Source organism: Poecilia reticulata, chromosome 2 (genome assembly GCF_904066995.2).
Source record: "Poecilia reticulata chromosome 2, P_reticulata-male-v2, whole genome shotgun sequence".
Taxonomy (NCBI): domain Eukaryota; kingdom Metazoa; phylum Chordata; class Actinopteri; order Cyprinodontiformes; family Poeciliidae; genus Poecilia; species Poecilia reticulata.
The window spans coordinates 30,846,712-30,868,286 of NC_088831.1; the positions used below are offsets into that span (position 1 = coordinate 30,846,712).

The following is a 21,575-nucleotide window of genomic DNA, read 5'->3' on the forward strand; positions in this document are numbered from 1 at the left end:
ATGAAACTGATTCTTGATCACTTTAAAATATTTGTTCTTTCCTCAATTCATAATGTATTACAAAGAAGTTTGTCTTGCAGATTAGACATACTGTAAGGAATAACAGCATTTTTTAAAAGTTCATAACTATGAGTTAGACCTGTGTAATTTGTCGAGATTTATACCAAATAAAGCAACCTTGTCCAAAAAGGCTCTAGGCTTAGGCTTAAGCATGTCTAAAACAAATCTTTAATGACTTTTCAATAAACGTGTAAATAAACATAAAACCAACCAAACATAACTCCTTTCAGTCTAACCATGTCAACATCTACCAATCTAGACCATTTTTCACATAAATGCTCATTAGAATTTTTTGGATTTTGTTGTCCATTACATTCACTATTAGTATGTTCAGAAGTTTAGCAAAGTGTCAGGTTTTTGTTGATTCATTCATAGCTATCAATTCTTGAAGCATAAGAAATATTCTCTTCTTCCTGGAATTACTTTTAATTCTGCGCTAGTGGTGGAGAAACAACTTCCAGCATGTTTGGCCATGCTTATTAATCTATGCATTCATTCTGCAGATTTTGCTGTGGGGAATCACAAACGTGATTGACAGAGCTAAGACCCTCATCCTGGATCTGATTGGTTGTTTCTGACGGAACAGTAAATTTCTACAGATGGCAGTAGGTTCACAGGGAAGAGGCAGAGGAGCTCGATTTGTTCACAAATTATCTCATACTGACACGACATGGGGACAGTTTCAGCAAAATGTAAAATGTATTTTGCTTATAACAGCAACTGCGGCTTTAATTGCTAACCTATGAGACTGACTTGAGTTTTCATAACCCATAATCAACAAGTGTTGATTAAAGTAGCTAATATTTGCTATTATGTACAATGTTGAATAATAGCATAAGAAAGCATGTTTTCTTCAACAGGAGATACAAAAGGCTGCATGGAGCTTCTGATCAACTAATGAAACACTGAAGTCACAGATAAAAATATAATCTTATCAGGACTTCCTCACATTATTCCACAACAGTTACCCAGAGGGTAAGATGGCCATTTATCACAGCGCAACCCATGAATCAAGTCATGTAGTAAGATCGATCATTGATTCACCTCAGTCCCTTGTTTTACCAACTGAGCCAAATAATGATCATTAAACTGACCACTGCATGTCCAAAAATGGATTTATAATACTCTGAACTCTGTCTGAAGCAACGTAAAAATGGTGTCTAGAGGAAAAGTTGACACGGATATACAGAGATAAAACATAAAATAGAGCCGTAATTCCCTGCATCCTTACTTTCTTTTGTATCTGCTAGCATGGTTCAGTTACTGTAAAGGAGGAAACCACAGGCCCAAGACCTCTTGGCTGGAGTCCATCTCTACGCTTTGTGCACGTGATCCCAGCCAAGATGAGCATACTTTAATGGGACTGCTTAGCCCCATCATGACCCAATGAGTGCCGGCTGTGGAGTGGATGTGCTCATTGTGGTGTGTGTGTGTTCCCAGCAGGGAGACTGGTGCCTTATGAAGGTCACAACTACAGCAGTGTGGGGGCTCTCTAAGTGAACCCTGGAGAGGATAACAAGCCACATCTAACGCTTTCTTTGTGTTCCTCCAGCCACTAATTCACCTGAGGGAAGAGCAGGCTAAAAACACAGTTAGCACAAAGCAAAGCAAAAACAAAATATTTTTTTGGACAGTTTATGAGAAACAGCCACATGTGGAAACATTTTCATTTACGACAGAATTATTATCTCAACCCCATTTAAAAGGGTATCAGACCTCGCTCGAAATGAGAAATGCAGTGTTTTGCAAAGCCATTCTTGTACAGCCCGTATACAAAAATGGAAAGATGACGAATACCATGCGTCTCGAGGGAATTTCAGCTCGGTCCAAATGTGATAGCATTGCCCTGTCTTATGGCCACCTAATGGACAATGTAGCATTAATTCAGCTGCAGATGAACAGGCAGGACCCCAGAATCAAAAATGAGAAGGGGGAACTAGGTGTATGAATTATGCATATTACATTACCATATCACTACAATACGCCGTGTACCAAAACAATGCAGCGAAAATTGGCCTTCGACTGAGATATTGAACAATTTTCTACATGGTTCTTGCCTACCATTGAAGTGAAATTGCATTAAGCTGCCTTTATAGCCGCAGAACCCAAGTGAGATTTGTATGTTCACATCAAGCAGGTGAACAAAACACTATGTAAACAAGTCAGGGATAATTGAAAAGAAAGTCTCCTGACCGCCTTACCCGCTACCCATCATTCACATTGATGGGAATTTGGTTAAATGGCAGGTGAGAAATTACTTTTTTCCATTGATTTTCCTTTAGAGATCAAGTGCAAATAAATGAAATGGAGCAAATTACTTTATCAGGCTTTGAAATGGTATTCAAGCAAAACATGTCAGAAACTATTATTTGCAATCATGTTGCTCTTATTAATCTTCAAGAAAGAAACAGCAATGAATCACACTAAGGAATTTTAGCAGGCAACAGCTCATTTTCAGTTTGTGCAGAGCTAAAAGGAGTGGAGAAAAGCAGATGCGGCGAGAGAATATCGAGCAACAAATAAAAGCATAACTTTATAATAAAGTTATTTTTAAAAAATGTCATTTTAAAAAAATGACATGGAACAAATTATTACTATACATTTTGTGGACTTGAAACAACAAAGTAATATGTAATCTGTAGACTTTATTTACAGAATATTAGCTTTTTTTCCTTTGCTGCAGAGGCTTGTTCGGAGAAAATGCAGACAAAAAAGAAATGCAGTATGCATACTCACTCCAAACACGTTGAAAATAGTATTTAGACAACTAAGTTCTGTTGCAAGGTTCCTAGTTCTGTTTGCTTACAAACTCACTGTCCCTCAAACACTGGCAAAAGATCAATGTACTGGTTATCATAGCTGTTAAATGTCATTATTAAAGCATTGTTCTCAGCAACATCAGTACTAAAATATATGAAATACCCTCTACAATGACTATATGTGATAAGTGATTGCCACATGAGGAATAAAAGAATCACCGAAGGGATTACAAATTAGTGGTAATGGCAGTCATTGGAAATTATTTTTTCCTCATATGTAACAGCCTGCAACTAAGAAAAATATTTTAGGAACCAGTGTCTAAACAAAACAAGGTTTTTTGTTGCTGTTAAAGTTACTGCAAAAATTTTATGTCTTCTTGCAGTTGACCTAAAAGCCGTCCCTTTTCTCGTTTTCTGTGGCAGCGAGCTGTGCTGCATTGCTAATGCTAGTTTATAGAGAGGCTGAATATTCGCAATGAGAGGATGTCAGTTTCAGGTTTGAATCAACCCCCTACTCCTAAAGCAATATTTTTCAATCTCCATTATGAAAATAATTAATATTCCTTACTCCTGTTTATATAAGCTAATATTTACATAAACTATTGTGTACTTCAGCTGCAGTGATACACTTCTAGCTCTCTTTTACTATTCGTTTTAGTAACGTCTATAATAAAATGAGTAAAAAGGTATTTGTTTTGATTTTTTGTGCCTCATTTAAATGTTGTTTCTGATCGTCAAACATATTTTAATATCAAACATACCCTGAGTAACTACAAAACGCTGTCAGATTACGATTGTATTCTTTTTATTCAAGGAAAAAGGGTTATGAAACTGACCTGACCCTGTGTGAAAAACTTATTTGTCTCTTAACCTCATAAGTGGCTATGAGGAATCTGTAGGGGAGAATAGTTTTAATTTGACTGAAATGATATCTCAGATTTTTCAAAGCTCTCTATGTGGGCAGCAGATTTGCCACATGCCGAAAACCTCCTCCAATAAATGGTTTACAAATTATTTAGCAGCTACTGAAGTAAAAGTTGTAGAAGGACTAGAACTGACCATTATTTTTGCTGCTTCCTAAAAATAACTTTTGGGGAAACAGATATGCCATGTGGGAAATCAATCCATTAATTCTCACACACTATTCCACAATTTATTAATTCATCATGGCATATGGAAACTTGAAGCTGCTACATTTATAACCTTCCCTGGCGGCTAATTGTAAAGTAGTGCTACTACTAGCATGTGAAATAACAACATCAAGTGAACATTCAGATTTAGCAATTTTATCTTATTAAAGTGATAAAGACAAACAATGTATGGCTGAGATTACATGTCTGAATTATGTCTGATACGTCAATTTGAGAGAGGCCTAAAGGGGTAAGATCTCAGCCATGTTGCCAAAACAGTCTAAACTTCTACTTTTCTGTCTTCATGTTGCAGCTGTCTGTGTTGCAGTGCTAACTGAAACACAGTTGGCACTGCACTGTTAATATTTGCACCACCACTGCACTGGTAAGATTTGCAACACCTAGCAAAAAATCAATAAATGCAAAATAAAAGCTCATGGAAGTTTTAAGAAGTACTTTTCTAATTTACTCTAGCAGCTAGCTGTACTGCAGTGCCTGTAGTACTAACTTGTAATAAAAAGAGGGGTATTCACTTCCATAGCAGAACTAATACAACTGACAACATTTCTGTTTTCCAAGTAACTCCATGTAGCAGATGATTGCTAAAGTTACAGTTGAGCTAATTTGCTAGGTCCTTCAGCTGCAGCCCAGGCAGTCCCCCCATTTCCTGCTCTATTATTATTATTATGATAAGAACTACATGACTCATCTACATCTCTAGACTATATACCTGCAATTCATAAAATAGCCCCATAAAGGCAGCAGCTTTTAGTTATAGCCCACACATGGGGTGAGCTGTGTAAAACAGTATGTGGTATCGGTAACTGCTTCTGTTCAAACCTTGTAATCATTACCTGGCATCTTATTGCCTCTGTGGCTTTTAACGCAGTTGTCTCACCCTCAGAAAACAGGGAGTTATAGCTGATCTTTTATTAAAACTTTAGGAGAGTGTCTCTCTCCGGAGGGGGGCGAAGGAGGAGAGGGACAAATTAGTGTTGACAGTAGACACTTAAAGCGGGAAAATCACAGGCCCACTGGGAGGCAGGAGCCACATGGGGCTCCCCGCCTGTGTAAAGAACACTCCAGATTTCACTTGAGATGCAGTCGCCTTTTAACAGGGCAGGGGGAATGTCAACAGACCCTCTTGAATGAGCCAATAAAGCCACTAAAAGGAGCGGATTAACCAGCTGATATCAGGGACAGCGGTTTGTTTTCAATGCGGCTCCTCCTCCTCTTTGGAGCGCAGCCTGAACACACTGGGCGGAACATTTCCTTTGCCTAACATGCTTTTACGCTTCCATAATTGTGTAGTTAATTGTCCTCATACTTGCTTGTGGTCACACAAGATTTAACCATGTAATTCTACTGATGTTACAAATGCACGACACAAAAGATAATGGAAAAAAAAAAAAGTGCTAATTTTTAACAGAGTCAAGCTCTGACGTTAAAGGGATCTACCTCAGCTCTTCTGAATTGTCCTTTGTCTATTGTTGCTTTTACTGCCCATTTATCAGGGAGCGATGCTGCTGGTGAGTGAGACTACACAACATGAAACAGTAATTACAAGACATCAGGGGCTTTCAATCTCACTTTAATTTCCCAGCAGCTGTGATCAAACATCCTTAGGCCAATTAACTATAATATGACCCAACAATATCACGACCTTCTCACAACCCCATAAACGCAGAATAAACACGGTGGTTTAAAACAGATGTCTCCGAGCACTGACAACAACTCTGCAAAGCACGAAACAAATAAGCCAAAAATGTAATAGTTTCTGCTTAGCCACTTGTGTTTAAATGGAGCGCATTTGATGCAAGGATGAATACGGTTTTGGAAAGGTGTATGATTTCAATTTAAGCTATGTGATATTTAAGCAATCGTGACCAATAAAGGTTCAGATCCTTATCGAGGTGGCCTTCATTCATGACGGCCTTTGTGACATGTTTACATGCAGCTGCATTTTTCAAAAATGTAACTGTTCAGTTTTATTTAGATGAAAATATATGTCAAATTTTAAACTCAACAGAGGTGAAAATGAATGTATTTTTAATTAAGGAATTGTAATAAAATGTTAGTTACAAGAAAATTGGAAACAAGAAAATTGGAGATGAAACGTGTGATAAAAACAGATAAATTGTTATTCTTCTGAAAACAGCTTACAAATGTATTGCTTATGTTAATGAATCCTTTATCTCATGCGACGGTCTTGCAAGTTGCATTGTTGTGATGATAAATGGCCCTTTAAAAGCATTCCATAAAAAATATTTTATGGAATTTTTTTATGGTTTTACTTTTATAAATTAAATATTGTCAAAAAATATATTATTTATTTTTAAAAGGACAAAGATAACATGCATAGAATTAACATTTTGGGGGTAAGGAGCAAAAACTGTCCATTCTTGGTGAATTTCAGTTCATATTCACTATAAGCTGAATATTGGTGCAAGATTTGGTTAAAATTTTGCACCTAAAAAGATAAGTTTGGCTTTACTTCCTTGTGTGTTTTTTTTGTTTGTCTAATTCAGTTAGTTTGAATTAGTTTTTAGAGTGTTTGCTAGATTTTAGTGACTATTATTAAATATTGTTTAATTTTAGCTTAATGTTTATCAGTTGAAGTAGTCATTTTTGGTGAATTTCAGTTTCAGAAAAAAATTCCACAATATTAAATAGGAATGTGGAAAAAGAGCTGGAATACAATTAGTGCTTTTGAGCAGAGACATTTCAAACTTTCTTTTCTATTTCAGGCACGGCGGTGTAAAATGAGTTTCGCCATTTGCAGTGTGCAGCCTATTTATTATGGAGAAGGCGAGACCAAAACATAGAGGGATTTCCCTTTAATCAGATCTCTTAGGAGGCCATGTAGTGAACCAATACCCCAATGACTTCCCCCTTAAAAAAACAAGCAATATTAGATTGGCTACATGCTGCCTTAGTTGGACCATCAATCAGAAGGAATTTGAGAAGATTTTGCTAAATCTAAAAGCCTTTTACGTTTCTGAAAAAAAGCTCATTTCTTTTAATATAGTAACACTGAGCAAGCGGCCATGATCATTTATGCGTTTGTCCATTTAGAAATATTTAAGCTTGTAAGCTCTGGATCTAAGCACAAATTTTTTGAGCTTACGGATGACCAATCACAGAAGTGTGTGAGCCCCAGAGCTCTAAAGCAAATGAATCCTTCACAGCATTGTAAATCAGGACCTCAAAGAGTATTATTTAGCCTCAAGCTAAGAGTGCTTGTTTATCAGATGGTGTCTGAGTCTGGGATAAAAACTTCCTCATAAATTTGGGTACATTTTTATGTGCTCATGGAGGCGGGCTGGCTCATTCCGGGCACAGCGCTCTCAAGAATACAAAGGTAAGCAGATGTGTTTATGTCAAAGATCTTGTTGATGAGATTCCAAACATCTTCTCACTAATGTTAACGTGTTTTCAATGATTTCATTCATTCGCAGCCAAAACATTGGCAAAATCCAGTCGCAAATTAAAATGCAATGCCGATTTTTTTCCCCCACATTCTCAGGTGCTCCAACGTGTCCAACAGATGTATAGTTTTATTTATTTATTTATTATTTTTGCTTTTTACATTTTATTCAGTTGTCTGATGTATTATCACTCAGATACGACATCGCCAACCCCCAGATGATAAATCAGACGAGCGGTGGCTGCTTCTGATAACTCAATAAGCACCTGGACTCCTCCAAACATGTCACACCTGCACTCCTGCGTAATACCACTCTCATTCTCCAGGCCTCACTGGGGGGCTCAATACACCTGCCTCCTGCATCTCAGCAGCCGAGCAGCTGGGAGAGAAGCATCATGCATGCTTAATTAGGAGGCTCAGAAACCACAGGAAGATGTTGGTACTTTTTAATGCACAGGTTTGATGTAAATGCTTCCCTATAAGGAAAAAAAATAAAAAACACTCACTCACATGCTGTGGCATCAGCAAGTGGTTTATTTGTGTAGCCATTTAGTAAACAAAGAAGATGCAGTGGCTGAAAAAAAAAAAATCCAATGATTTCTATGTACCCAAATATGCATATATGTGGTGGAAGTTATTTACATTTTTAACCATTACAATTGGCATTTTCTGCTTCTTTTACAAGGTAGAGAATTATAAGACAACTTAATGAGCATGTCTGAACATATTTACCCACATAACACCAAAGGGAGCCTTTGTTGATCAATAATAATGCATTCTTTCTGTTTCGTCAATTTACTGTCAGTTTAGGTGTCATTACAGAGTATAATGAAACTGGGTTTGTTTAAGAATTAATAACAAACTGGAGGCATTAATTCATTTAAACTGAGGAAGGTTCTGAGTCATGTATGGGCAACACACAAAAACACACTGAATGAATAGATTGTGTCCCGTTACACATTGACTAAAAATACTTACAATTTTAGCCTCTTTGTTTAGCTTGCAGCTATAATTTTGCTGCCGCTAGCTCAGCAACAGCGTTTTGGCTCTTGCAAAAATAAATAAAAAAGATGCAAGGAAATGAAATTCAATTTTAGGAAAAAAGAAAAAGAAAAAAGAAAAAAATACATTGGAAATGTAGAGCTAAATATTTCCTTGAGCTGGAATTTGATATCATATACAAAGCAACTTTAGTTCTGTTACATACACTTCCACAGAGGTAGTGTAATGCATAGGAAGCCATCTCAGACAGGAAGGTAAATTTGCAATGCATTTTTCCTGTGCTTTACAAAGACAATCGTGCAGTGCGAGAGGATTGCTTATAGGAAGAGATTGTTTTCAACTCTGCAAACGCTACGTGTTTATCACAGACTCAGGGTTGTGTATCCAGATCTGATGTTAGGTCCAGAGGCTATAACATCTATAAGGAAGCAGGAGGAGGAGAAGCAGCATGATAACTCAGAACGTCCTGCTGTAATTATGGTATTCATGAAAAGATGAAACTGAGTGCAGACTAAATCTGTAGCTTCGGGCAAAATCAGCAGCTCGGCATTACCGCGTGACCCTGCCTCTCTTGATGGTGCCGCAAACATGTCAAAACTTTGCTGCTATCTGCGCCAGGCAGGAGTGAGGGAATGAAGTGCATCGATTGCTTGTGATTATTAACTAGACTGAGATAAGCCCTCTCCTTATTATGCAGATTACTGAGGCTCCCCGCTCCAGCATATTGTACAGATGCAAGGGAGCAGCTGCTCTTACAGATGGTGGGTACACGGATCTATCATTATGCCTCCATTGTCTCCACTTCAATTGTTTGGGGGACAACAGAACTGCATCAAAGAGGAATCCGACTGCAATGAATTAAGAAAGAGAAACAAAACCCATCAGCTAAATTTATACACGGGAGGCCGCGGGATGGAGAGGAGCGTAAAGCCGGAGCTCTCTCATATATGAAACCGTGGAGTCACCCAGTCATGTATACTGTACCCAAATCTGTTGGATGCAGCACTGTGCACGAAACATATGTTGTTGTTTTATTAACAAACTCATATTAATTCAGGATTCACATATTAATTTGAAAACAAGCTCAAGCCACACACGCATCATAAAAAATATTCAATCAAGAAGAAATCCTTCAAAACACGTTACATTGCCCCACAAGGGCAACTACAGCAGGGGGAAGAATCTGCAGACGACACCAGTTTTTGCCCTTAAGGGGAACCTCTGGTCGTCCGTTTGACTCGCTACAGCTCCTGCTGTGCACCGCTCAGATCAGGACACTAGTAGCTCCTCTGATCAAACATGACATTACACTGGAGGGAACTGCTTGCTCACATTATAACAGAGAAGGTCACACTGTGTTGTAAGTCATGACAGGAGTCTCTTACTGTAATGTAGATCGCGAGGGGTAACACTACCTTAAACTCTTAATGCGGTGACATTGAACTGAGCACCGTTCACGATGCAAACTGTTCCCAAGCAAGCTGGGAATTTAAACTTTGATGGGAATGTCCCTGGAAATGTAAGATGTATTTACTCATTCCTTGATTTCTAGATTTTTCTTCATAAAAAAATATAGAAAAACACACACAAAAAAAAAAGTCCCATATTTCACTTATCTAAAAATTTATATTGCACAACTAAAAGATTATGGACAACAAACAGAAAATTATTTTATTTTCCCTCGATGTTCCCATTTTCTTGCTTTGTGGAACATTATGGAGACAGAATAAAGGAGCATAATAATAAAATAAGATAAATGGTAATAAAAAGAAATAGGAGATGAAGTTCATAGGTATATCTCTTGTGCTTAAATTCAATAAGGAATATAAATGAATAAGTAAATGGTTACATATGTCACTTAGATGAGCAATGATCATATAGAACTGAAAATATCAGCATGTTTTTTTTTTCCAGGGGAATGTTCTCTATGAATTGATTTTCCGATGTGTGTATCCAAGATTATTTTAAAACTTAAAAAACATTTGAAAGTGATTTTTATTTGTTTGTTTTCACAAACAGAATAAGGGTTCATAAACTTAAACTGTGTTTTAAAGAGTCTTTGCTAAGTGTAATACAAAATACATATTTTGATCCCAAGAGGAATGGAATAAGTTATTAATGTTAAAATAGATGTTATAATAGACATTTAAATAAAGATAATCAAATGCAGTCCAGATCTAAAATATTGTAAAATATCCTTTTTTTGAAGCACAGTGTTATCTCTGTGCTTCGCTGCAGCAGAGTGAACTGACTCCCGATTATCCGGAGATTAAAACAAGTATTATAAAAGTACTTTGGGATCCCACGTATTTTTGTGCTGAAATTTGAGTTTCAGTTTAGAGGATAAATAAACATAGTAGGAAAACAAAGACATTGTGATAGTTGGTGACATCACACCAAACTATATCATATTGTTTAATAAATAAAATTATAAAAACAATAATCAAGAATCCTGATTTAAATGTTAGTTTTATGCTAAAGAGAAAAAAACATTAATGGTCACAATAATCATAATAAGTGGCATTGCACAAAAAATGTGGAAAATAACTGATCAGTTTTTGTATAAATGCAACAGTCCTGGTCATATAATGTAAGACAAATACAAGAAGTGTGAAACAAACAGGAAAATAAGTTTATACTGAGCTTCAAAAAACAAGCATCTTAGGAAGACGATGTAAAAACAAGAGGCGCTTCAAAAACTAAAGTCACTGCATAAAACCTGATTTTATTCTGCAACTTGTCATGATTTAATTTGAGAAGTTCCGCTTGTTTAAAAAAAACAAAAAAAACAAAGCCAAACCATGAAGTGATACGTTTTTCATCACTCAGCTGAATTAAATAGGACAAAGAAGAGAAACTTTGAGTTACGCATTGCATGTTTTCAAATTCCTCACAACTGTAACAGTGCGGCTGAAACGTCTTGTTAAGCAGGGAAGCTGGAAGGAAGACCCATAAAAATGTCCAGCCTTCGTTATCCAATCATTTTCCCTAATACCGGTGTCAGTGTAGAAAATTAAGCCCAACCCAGCAGATCGACGAGGGAACTCAATAACCCCTATAACTGGATTCCATTTTATTTCCAGTCGCTGTATAACCGATATAAAGAATGAATGCTGGATCTTTTTTTTGTCTTTTGGTGCATTTATTCTGCATAACAGCAGCCATTGATTACAAAGAAAGCATTTCAACCAGAATGCCCACTAGCATCTATACAGTGTTTGCTGTTATTCCCATAAGGTGGAGAGAACAAACATTATTTTCTCCAAATAGAAAATCAATTCCAAGCAGAATATATTCTGTTCTCAATATCCAAAAGAAGCTGTCTGCAGATGGTCTCGCTATGAATTAATAAACTTCTGCGTGCCAACTTCTTGCAAGCTATGTATTTATTCAGAGTTAAAGTAGAAGTCATTGCATAAGTGGTGCTTGCTAACATTTCAAATTCCAATTACGATTTGCATGTATAAAAAAGAAAACACATAGGTCACAAAGAAAGTGTTGTAGCAGTAATATTGTAACTTGTATCGGCTTTATTCAAATAAACAACATGCCTTTCTTTTACACATGTGTCATGGCTGGATAGATTGAGCTCCTGTCAGAGCACAAAGCTCCCCTGGCAAGGCCACATCGCCGCGTCTGTTGTTAGGACCGGGTCCACATGGGGCCAAATTTGATTGGAAAGCCCAAAGGGAGGAGCTCCACCAGTCACAGGGGCATTGTTAGCGCCTCCAAAATGGCCAGAGAAGAATGACTGATTATACAACCACAGCTAGGGTTACTAATAGGAATTCTATTTGAATTTCTAACATAACAGATGTTTGCTGGGCACCTCTATGGAGTGCGCATACACTGTTATGCTAATTCGCCAGTGTTTCCCTTCAAGTTAGCTTAGAGTCATTAGAGCACACGGCTAGCTTGGATCCCTCTGTCAAACTAATAATTTGCCATTATTGATATTAATTAACATTTTTGCTCTCAATGTCCTTTTTGACCCACTATCTGTTAGTAAACCCAGTTACCGAGTCCTATTAGGGCAATAAAATCCACAGGAATCCATTGTAGCTGTGAGTCATTTATCAGGAGGAAAACATAAAGCCAATTAGGAACGGGTGCAGACAGTTGACTTCATTCTGCACTGACTACTTCTTGATCTCCATTATAAATTGCTAATAGAGCAGATTCTGGTGTAGGGAAGAGGTGGGGGAGCAGGAGGCTGGAGCTGCTCACTCTCATCCATAAAACCAGGTGGATGGTTCTTCTCCATGATGAAGGTACACAACATAAAGCAACGGTTTCATCCGCCAGTCTTTTTGCTGAGGGTTGTCATGGTAAATTTCCCTCTCTATTGCCATGCTAATTGGCATAAATTAGGAATATAACCGAAAGATCCTCACAAGTTGATCATTATTCCTCAAGCAGTTCTCTTATATTGCTTTGTGATGGGAAAAAAAAGCATAAAACACATATAGCATTAATGGCTTAGATAAATAAGTCCTAATCGGTGTATGTGGAATGGTTTATTTTCCAGAAATCTCCACAGGGACTGAGTGAGAAAATACATCAAAAAAGGCTAGTTGGATCTTCCATATAAAATCAATAGCAAACCTTAGCTGGATTTAGTTTTCACACTGCTCTCACATCATTTAGAAGACTACATGGTGCCTGGAAGAACTCACCAACAGTATTTGTCTGAAAGGGACACAACTCAGCAACAGTAAAATCTGTCGCACTATCCATCATCTTTTCTCTGAGATTTTTTTATATAAGATCACAGTGACAGAATTTAAACCTCTGATCAAAACTGTTAGTGCTCCTGCTTTCTGTATCCAGATTTTTCCGCATCCTAGCTTTACGACGATGTACACTGGGTGCTACGTAAATGAGTGGTATTTAATAGCCTGGATTGAAGTGTAAAGGCTTTCTCCCTTGAGTATTACTCCAAGAACCTAATTACAAGTTTCATCATCAATCATCAACATTATTTATTCAGCGAGATGAATTTCTAATTAATAACTGATGAGCGTTATGGCCTCAAACACTGTAAAGCAATTAATTACATTTGGCAACAGGGGATATCCCTGTAAAGTCCTATCTGGTGCACAGTCACAGCAATAGGTGCCAACAGGCTAATGACCCCACCAAGATTGGACATTGGATAGTTATCATTTACTGGGGAATCTCTTTAATACGCATTATTAAAGTGACAAATAAGTTCAGAGAAACCGTATGCAGCTGTTATAAACTGTTAATTTTGATTCAGTTTAATATAAAAATGTACACCAGGTTACCTCACAAATAATCCAAAATCAAAAGAATGACACAATGCTGTTAATTAAGATTCCAAAATACCTGACTTAAATTTAATGTAAGATTTGAAAACTTAAAAGGAGAACCCATTTGGTCGATCAGCACTGGCCACCTCTGTTTGGGAACCAAATTTGGACCTAAGCGGTTTGTTCCTGCGACTGACAATGCTGACAGGAAATATCTCAACAAACACCCGTTCAGGCGGGAAGGACATTCTCAGGCCAGCTGCTGGTCTCTTTCCTGGATTAAACCACCATGTTTTTCATAGATTCCTAGATTATGTCAAACGCCTTCTATCAGGAAAAGGTAGAATGATTGAATACAAACATGTTTTCAAATTATGATTTAATTATTAACTTACAAAGCTATCGAAATCAATCTGATCCTATGTTAAAATGTTTTTGCCCCATGTTAAACAATGAATCAACTGTTGTTACCATATTTGTTTTGGAAAACTAAAATTGTACCTTTGGATTTTACCCTTGGGCTTTGGGACTTTCGTAAACCAGATTAAGAGCTTCTAACCACAACTAGGTAAAACATAAAACTGCAGTGAACCTTCCCAAGAGTCATTAAGACAAATGTTTATCCACTGGTTTATGAACTCAAGTTTAAGAGTTCTCAGGTTAGCAGGACAATGAGCTGAAGCATGCCAGTAATTCCACCTTTGACAGGCTTAAAATAAGGAGATTAGGGAGTGATTTATTCAAAGAGCACACATGCGTATGATTGAGAGGCTGTTTATACTTGAAAATCTGTCTGATGTTGGATAAAGTTTTTCAAAAGAGGGAAAGCTGCATGAAACTAGCAAATGTCAACTGGTTGCTCATTTAGATAAAAAAGAAAAGATATTCAAGATAATCTCACTTTCAGAAGCTAAATATTTCATGATAAACTCAGTTAGTTTTGTATGAAATGCATAAAGATTGTTTTAACATAACAGTGTTGTCATCAACAGCTCTACAAATATTACCATTTTGATCAATTTATAGTGTCAGTGTCTCTTATTAGTTCCCTTTCTCACTATTGCGCCTCTGCTTTAAGATTCATTCGTATAAGAATGGCTCAAGAATCACATTACAAAGTATTTGACACTGAGGCATACACAATCAACAGGTTAGACAGGTTGCTACACATTTTTTGACATGTTTAAAATTCACGTTGTGGGAGGTTCCCAGCTTGAGACACCACCACATACCACTAAGGAACTAATGTACACGCTTCTCAAATGTTATCTCCATAACCTTAAGCCCTCTCATGTTACACTATGCAGACACTCAGTTTGCACTGATGATCATTTCACCCCGGCACGCTGAATGGTCAAATCAGCTCAATCTGATGCACTCTGACCTACTTTATTGATTCATCTAATGATTACTGCATAAATAACTGATGTATAAATACCCTTTACGGGCAGTTATAGACTAGATGTGTATGTGTGCAAAAAAAATAAAAAATACACGACAGTAGCCAACTTCCTTTTCTTTAAAAAATATAAAAATGGTCATGTTTGCTATTTTATTCGATTTGGAATCAAAATAACTAATTGTGAGTAATAATTTTGTGTTTATTCGCAATCTAAGGAGATATTCAAAGTTTAAGTACTTTATATTGCCAATATTAATTGCATACTGGAAATACAGAACACAGATGGACACACCATCTTCTGTACCCATTTCATCCTCAATGGGTCTCACGGAGGTTGGTGCATTTCTCCAGTGGACAATGAGGGAGAGGTGTGGGGTGCGCCATTACAGGTCACCGTCCATCACATGGGAAAAAACAGACAGATACAAAAAGAGCTAAGCACAGTTTAGAGTGGCCAATTAAACTAACATCTATTTGTTCAACTAAATTAAAGTATCCAGCATTTAGAATTAAATGTAATATTTCTCCCTATAATTTTAAGTAAGCTGAGACTATTTAAAACTTAAAAAAAAAAAACTACAGCTGATCAATAAAGTAAATTTTATCAGAAGACATTTTTTTATTTTCATTTTGGCTGGTTTGATTTGTTGAGTTATGGATGCGGTGATCATTTCAAGATATAAATCATGTGAAAAAGCAGACAGATGCTTTCTTGATCATATTAAGGTAAGGTAAGGTAATTTTATTTATATATCACATTTTCAGCAACAAGGCAATTCAAAGTGCTTTACATGAGTTAAATGGGAATATTAGTTTCAGCTGTCCTGCCCAAGATCACAAAAAGGTATAAGCTTATGGCAAGAAGACACACAATCATTGAGGAAAAATACATTTTCTTTTCAGTTTAAATTATGTAGATGATGGGATGAGAAGATTATAAAGAGTGGGGAAGCTTAAGTAAGTCAAAGTGTGGCTACCTTTAATTAGAATTATTTAATATCCATTCAAAGTAAACAGTGTCCTGTCATGTTCATGTTATATACGACTCCCTTTCTTATGCTGTTAATGATTATTTGTAGATTTCTTGAATTATGCTATAAATCTTCATATACAAACCAACTGACATTTATGCCACCGCCGCAGTTTGGTCTAATTTATACAAAGTGTTACATCTTCATATCACTATAATTGTGCTGTCTCTAGTTCTTTTCAAGCCTCATTTCAATCGTAGCATCTTTGCAGTAATCATTGGTCAAATCAAGATTGGTTAAAATTAAAGTAGATTATTGTTTCATCTGCCTCCAGGCGCTAAAATGAAACAATCACATTATGAAAGAAACATGAATAAAGTCCAAAATGATGATAAAGAACCGCGAGAAGCAGTAATTCTTTCATTTAGAAAATGAAAATCAGTGAACCAGCAATTTAATGTATCTATTGTTTCCATTTCAGCACAATTTTTGCCCATTTGTGGCATATTTTTAAATACACATGTATTCATCTCACACCCAGCTCTATCTGCATGGAGCAGAGATGGATTGAGTCATGCATGGCTGTGTGAGCCATTCAGAGTAAATGTAATAAATGTACATGACTTTAATGCTGAATCGCAGTAGTGTCTTAATATGTGGCACTGCTTCTTTATACAACAGAATTTTATTCTGCGTATCCCTTAAATAAGTTTATGGTGACTTCTTGTGGGTACATAACTTAAAGTTTAAGCCAAATGTTTACATACGCCAGTAGATAAAAAAAACAAAAAAAAAAACATAGCCTTTCTTTCTCACTGTGACTTTAAATCAGACTCAACTTTACATTTTGTATGGCAGTAATAACGATTATTTCTAATTGCTAAATTTCAAATGCAAGATAAATTAGTAGAGAAATTTTTATACTTAAAAGTAAGTAAAAAAATGTATACTTACATTTGGTGGTATTGCCTTTTAAATTGCAAAACATGGGTCAAACGTGTCTTCTGCTTTATTTCACAAGTTTCTCACAACAGCTTGCTGAACTTCTTGCTCATTCCTACGGACAGAACTGTACTTTAGTCTCAGAAAGTAAAAAAAACAAAAAAACAACACAGTCAAAAACCTTCAGCTGATTTGAAATGGTGCAACAAAAGTTCTGAAACTTTCCTCTTTTAGATTCCTCAGAATAATCCATGTGTCTATAAATGTGAATACTGAACTATCTGGTGAGTGCAAAAAATAAATAGGGACCCCATGCTTTTCGAAAATATAGATTAAACTTCTGTGCTTTTTTTTATATCATTCATATTTTATGTCCATTAGATTACGAAGCACTGCAGATATTTTAAATACACTTGTAGAACATTTCTCAACTGTTGTAACGTAACTTTGCCTCCCCTACTTCAACCCCACCTGCATATCTCCTTTTTTCCCAAATATGCAAATATTATAAGTATTCCTAATTCATATTGCCAAAATGAAAACCTGCCTCTGTCAATCCGTGCTGTTTTCTTTTGAAGCCTTGTGTATTTGCACTCATTCTTATACTTCGTCTACCTTTACAACGTACAACTTTAAATACTGTGCAACATTATAGAGATTTTAAGTGGGCCAGTCTATAAGTGTAAAACCTGAAGACCAGCTAAAACGTTTATTTTTTGAAAAAATGAATGCATTTAGAATTTTTATTCATAATTTTAACGGTAACAAATATATATATTTATTTTGCTATAAGAAATTTGACTTGGGGACAAATAAATCCCCTACCTTTCATTAGCCATAATTACATTACACTTTTATTTTATACCTATCGGTATTTTAAATAACTGGCTGTAAAACTTGACAAAGAGCTCCAACTCACTCTTGTCTTATACTTCTGGATGAGTGAGACATACAAGAGACAAGAGTGGGCTCATCCTATAAGTGTCCCTCTCTGTAGGTCTACAAAACACACATGCACACACTTCCAAACACACACACACACACACACACACACTTCCAAACACACACACACACACACTCCAATCTCTTGTCTTTCCATCTGGTAAAGTGGGCTGTTGTGATTGATTTGTGGATTTGCTCCCTCTTTTTTTCTCTCCATTTAAGTGAAATAATGTATGGAAGCAATCTGGCGACAGACATTTTGGAAAATCTATTTGAAATCATTTCACTTGAAGCCACGGCAGTTTGTCTTCTTAGGGGAGAGGACCAAAGTATAATTGTCTGCAGTCTAGTAAAACACAGTATAACTGCCATCACACTTGACTGAGCTTATAGCCAGCTAGTCCCGTGGCCTCTAGAAGATAGAGCAGTTAATGTTCCCTTTTATTTTAGAGGATATGTCACTTGTATCGCAGATTTATACCATGATACAGCAATTTTGTCCAAACAGATGGATAATGGTGTCACCAGCAAAAAAAAAAAAAGCCCTGCTTTATTGGGTTTAGAGCATATTGTTTAGATAGGAGGCTGTGCAGAACAGATCCTACAGCATTTTCTCTCTTTATCTCTCTAATCTTGCCCGTATTAGATTTGATCATTTTAGTTTGAAGGAGGAAAATGTGGCTGTAATGGCTTCCTAATAGCAAACACAAGGGATACAAATCCAGGGACCTTGTTCTCTAGTGCTTCCATAAGCACCACTGATTTATAGAGGTCTTTATGACAGAAAAGAAAATGATCTGCTGCAGGTATAAATCAGGTGAGGAGTAGGAAATTGAACTTAGATATCATCTTGTCAGATGCTTAATGCTCTTCCTCCTGTCACATTCGATAGGACCAATTTGGAGAATCCTGCAGAGGTAAAAAGAAGACAATTAACAATGACAGTGTGGTAATAGATGAAGCTATAAAATGAACCCTGCTGCCTGCAGGATGCTTTGTATGATTTCCACATGAGGTGGTGGAAGCAGTTTGCTGTTTTAGCCTTGCGCTTCTTCCCCTCTCGTTGCAGTTTTTAGTGTCCTTTTGAGTGTCATTTCTCAAATACAGGCAACATGAAGCAAGTGGAGATAAATTTATAGTTTATCGTGCTTTATAATTGAGTTATTATTCATCACATAATAGAGCTTGGGAATTTAGATGTACTTTTATGTTATTGAATGCCAGTGCATATCACCCCCTGCAGGTTTATTAATAAGTTTATCAGTGGGGTGAGTGTAAAGTAATTATCTCACAAACAACCAAAATAAAACCCACATATTGTGTTGAATTTTGACATAAATATACCATTTTAAGTAACACCTACTAGAGGATGAGCTTTGGAAGGTGTTAAATATTTGTAAATATTTAACAATATAGATATAGATATTTCAGTCAACCATATTAGTTTCTAAGTGCAACATTTAATAATGACTTCATTTTGGCATTAGGGACTGATTTGGATTCAGACTTAAATAAACTAATTTAAATAAGATACACAACAAAAAACTAGTTTCCAAGTGTGTTAATGTTAGAGTTTAAACTTATTTAAGTTGAAAACTGTCATTATTTTTGTATGTATTTTCAATAAAGGAAATTTTAAATATTAAAGCTTTTTTGGAGTCAGATCCTGAACAATTGTACTTAAGACTGTAAGTTTCCTTAATCGCATTGAAACAAGAGTTGGTATCCAGATTTAATAACAGTGATAATATTCCAAACTGATTTTAACCCAGAGTTACTCATTGCTAACAACGAGTAGATCTCAGATCTGACCGTCATGGAAAAGGTTTACATTTCACATTGTTGAAAATGGAGTTGAAAGATTATGTCTAGCTTTAACTAGTTTAGCAACAGTGCTAATGTTAAAGTCAAACCAGCTGGGATGTGCTGAGGCATGTGCATGGTAAAAATCAACACATCTCTGCTGTGATTGTCGAGTAAAAGCTTCACGTTACTTTGTCAACCTGGGTTCACCCTGTGCAATCCTTGGCCTTCTTAGTCAAAATCTTTAATTGTAAGTTCTCTACAAGATCTTGTGATATTAAAACATCTCCATACTTCTCAATGAAGTGACTTCTGTCTTGCAAGCACTAGCCAGATGTAGTCAGAATGACTTTGTCTGATGAAGTTGTAATAGAAAATGCCACAGCTACTCGTAAAGTATCTGTTTGGCAACATTTTGGATTTCCAGTAGGAACGATAAATGGCAGCAGAGTGAGAGATGAGACACACACAATATGTAAACACAGGAAGTTGTTCAGACACTGAAGGATACAAGACGCATTAATATTAAAAACAATGGTTGGATGTCTAGAGGTACATTGAGTTTGTAACAAAATTGTTAAAAAGGCTTTTTAGCATTGTAAATTTGATCTTTAAAATTTTCTTGAACGTGATATTAAAATCCCATCCCATCTCGTTCTGATGAGGTCAATAACTAGTCTTGTCTTGTGAGTTTTAAGTATCGTTACATCCCTACTGACCCGACCAAACACTAAAATTAAGCAGTGTTATGAATCATCAGGAAATATTTTGCAGTGAGACAGCTACTAAGTCAGATATCTGATTTATTTTTCTTCTTTTGCCTAGACAAGAGTGTTTCGGCCATTGTCTTTTTTTACTTCCTCCTCTCCCTTTTACCAATCTCTGACAATAAGAAGTTTATTAACATCTGTAACTTTTGTAACAAATTACTGATGCGCAGCATCTACTGGGCTTTAGAATAGTTTTTAAAAGATAAGCAGTTTTAGCTAGCTTTGCGACCGCAGTAATGCTAAAGACATCCTTGCTAGTAAGCTGAGCTGCTTCTCCCTACGAAGCTGTTGTCAGTGAAAGTATCTGCTCTTACTCAGATGTTCACAAACTGTTTTTTAGCAAATGTTTTTGTGTTTGTTTTTTTTTACTTAAAGTTAATTAACAAAATTTTATGACTAATATTATCTGCTTTGTTTAATACTGTCGGTAAGCTTAGGCTATCACAGGCTAGTTGATTACATGCAGCCTTTGGAGAAACAAAGTTTTTCAAATCAATAAGAAATTAACCAATTATGTTGAGTTAATACACTTTAGAAAGTGTGGGCTTTTACTCATTAGAATTAGTTTAGCTTTTAAACTTACATAATTTGTCTTTAAATATTTTGAGTCACATACGATGTTTTATTGGTTGAATTACAGATGTTTTAAGGTTACAGTTTTAATAGTAACTCTGCTTATTTGCTTTCTTCAAGTTTTCTAAGTGTTTTAGCATTTTGTTTAGTTTACAGATGTATCCGCTGAGGCGTTACGGTTCTCAAACATGTCATAACTCAGTGGTATAATGAGTACAGGGTAGGACAGAGAATGACAATGCTCTCTGATCCCTGAATGTCACTTTGGTCTAAATGCAACACAGTTTTATAGATAGGATCATGCATTTGGCCGCATGCAGTGACATTTGACAGATACAACTGAGGGGGGTGGGGGGGGGGGATGAAACCCATCTATCTGGGTGTTTAGGTTTCCACTGACTTAAATCTTTTTAAAAATCAGATTTCTTGGTAAGTGATGACCTTTAGTGAAAAGCTCTGTCAAGTGGCAATTCATGCCCAGGCACCCAAAGAGCTTTAGAGTAATAACCAGAGAACCACAG

General features: G+C 36.3%; 1 long non-coding RNA gene across 4 annotated transcripts in view; it reads right to left on the reverse strand.

The window, feature by feature from the left end:
• LOC145550035 (uncharacterized) overlaps positions 1 to 21,575 on the reverse strand; it is a 103,897-nt gene that overhangs the window by 78,671 nt on the left and 3,651 nt on the right. For 3 of the 4 annotated variants that reach the window (XR_014085876.1, XR_014085877.1, XR_014085878.1), the window contains exon 2: positions 16,979 to 17,081. This is a non-coding gene — a long non-coding RNA (uncharacterized LOC145550035). Of the gene's footprint in view, positions 1 to 16,978; positions 17,082 to 18,637; positions 18,818 to 21,575 lie in introns of all 4 variants that reach the window. The other variant, XR_014085879.1, reaches the window with a different exon arrangement.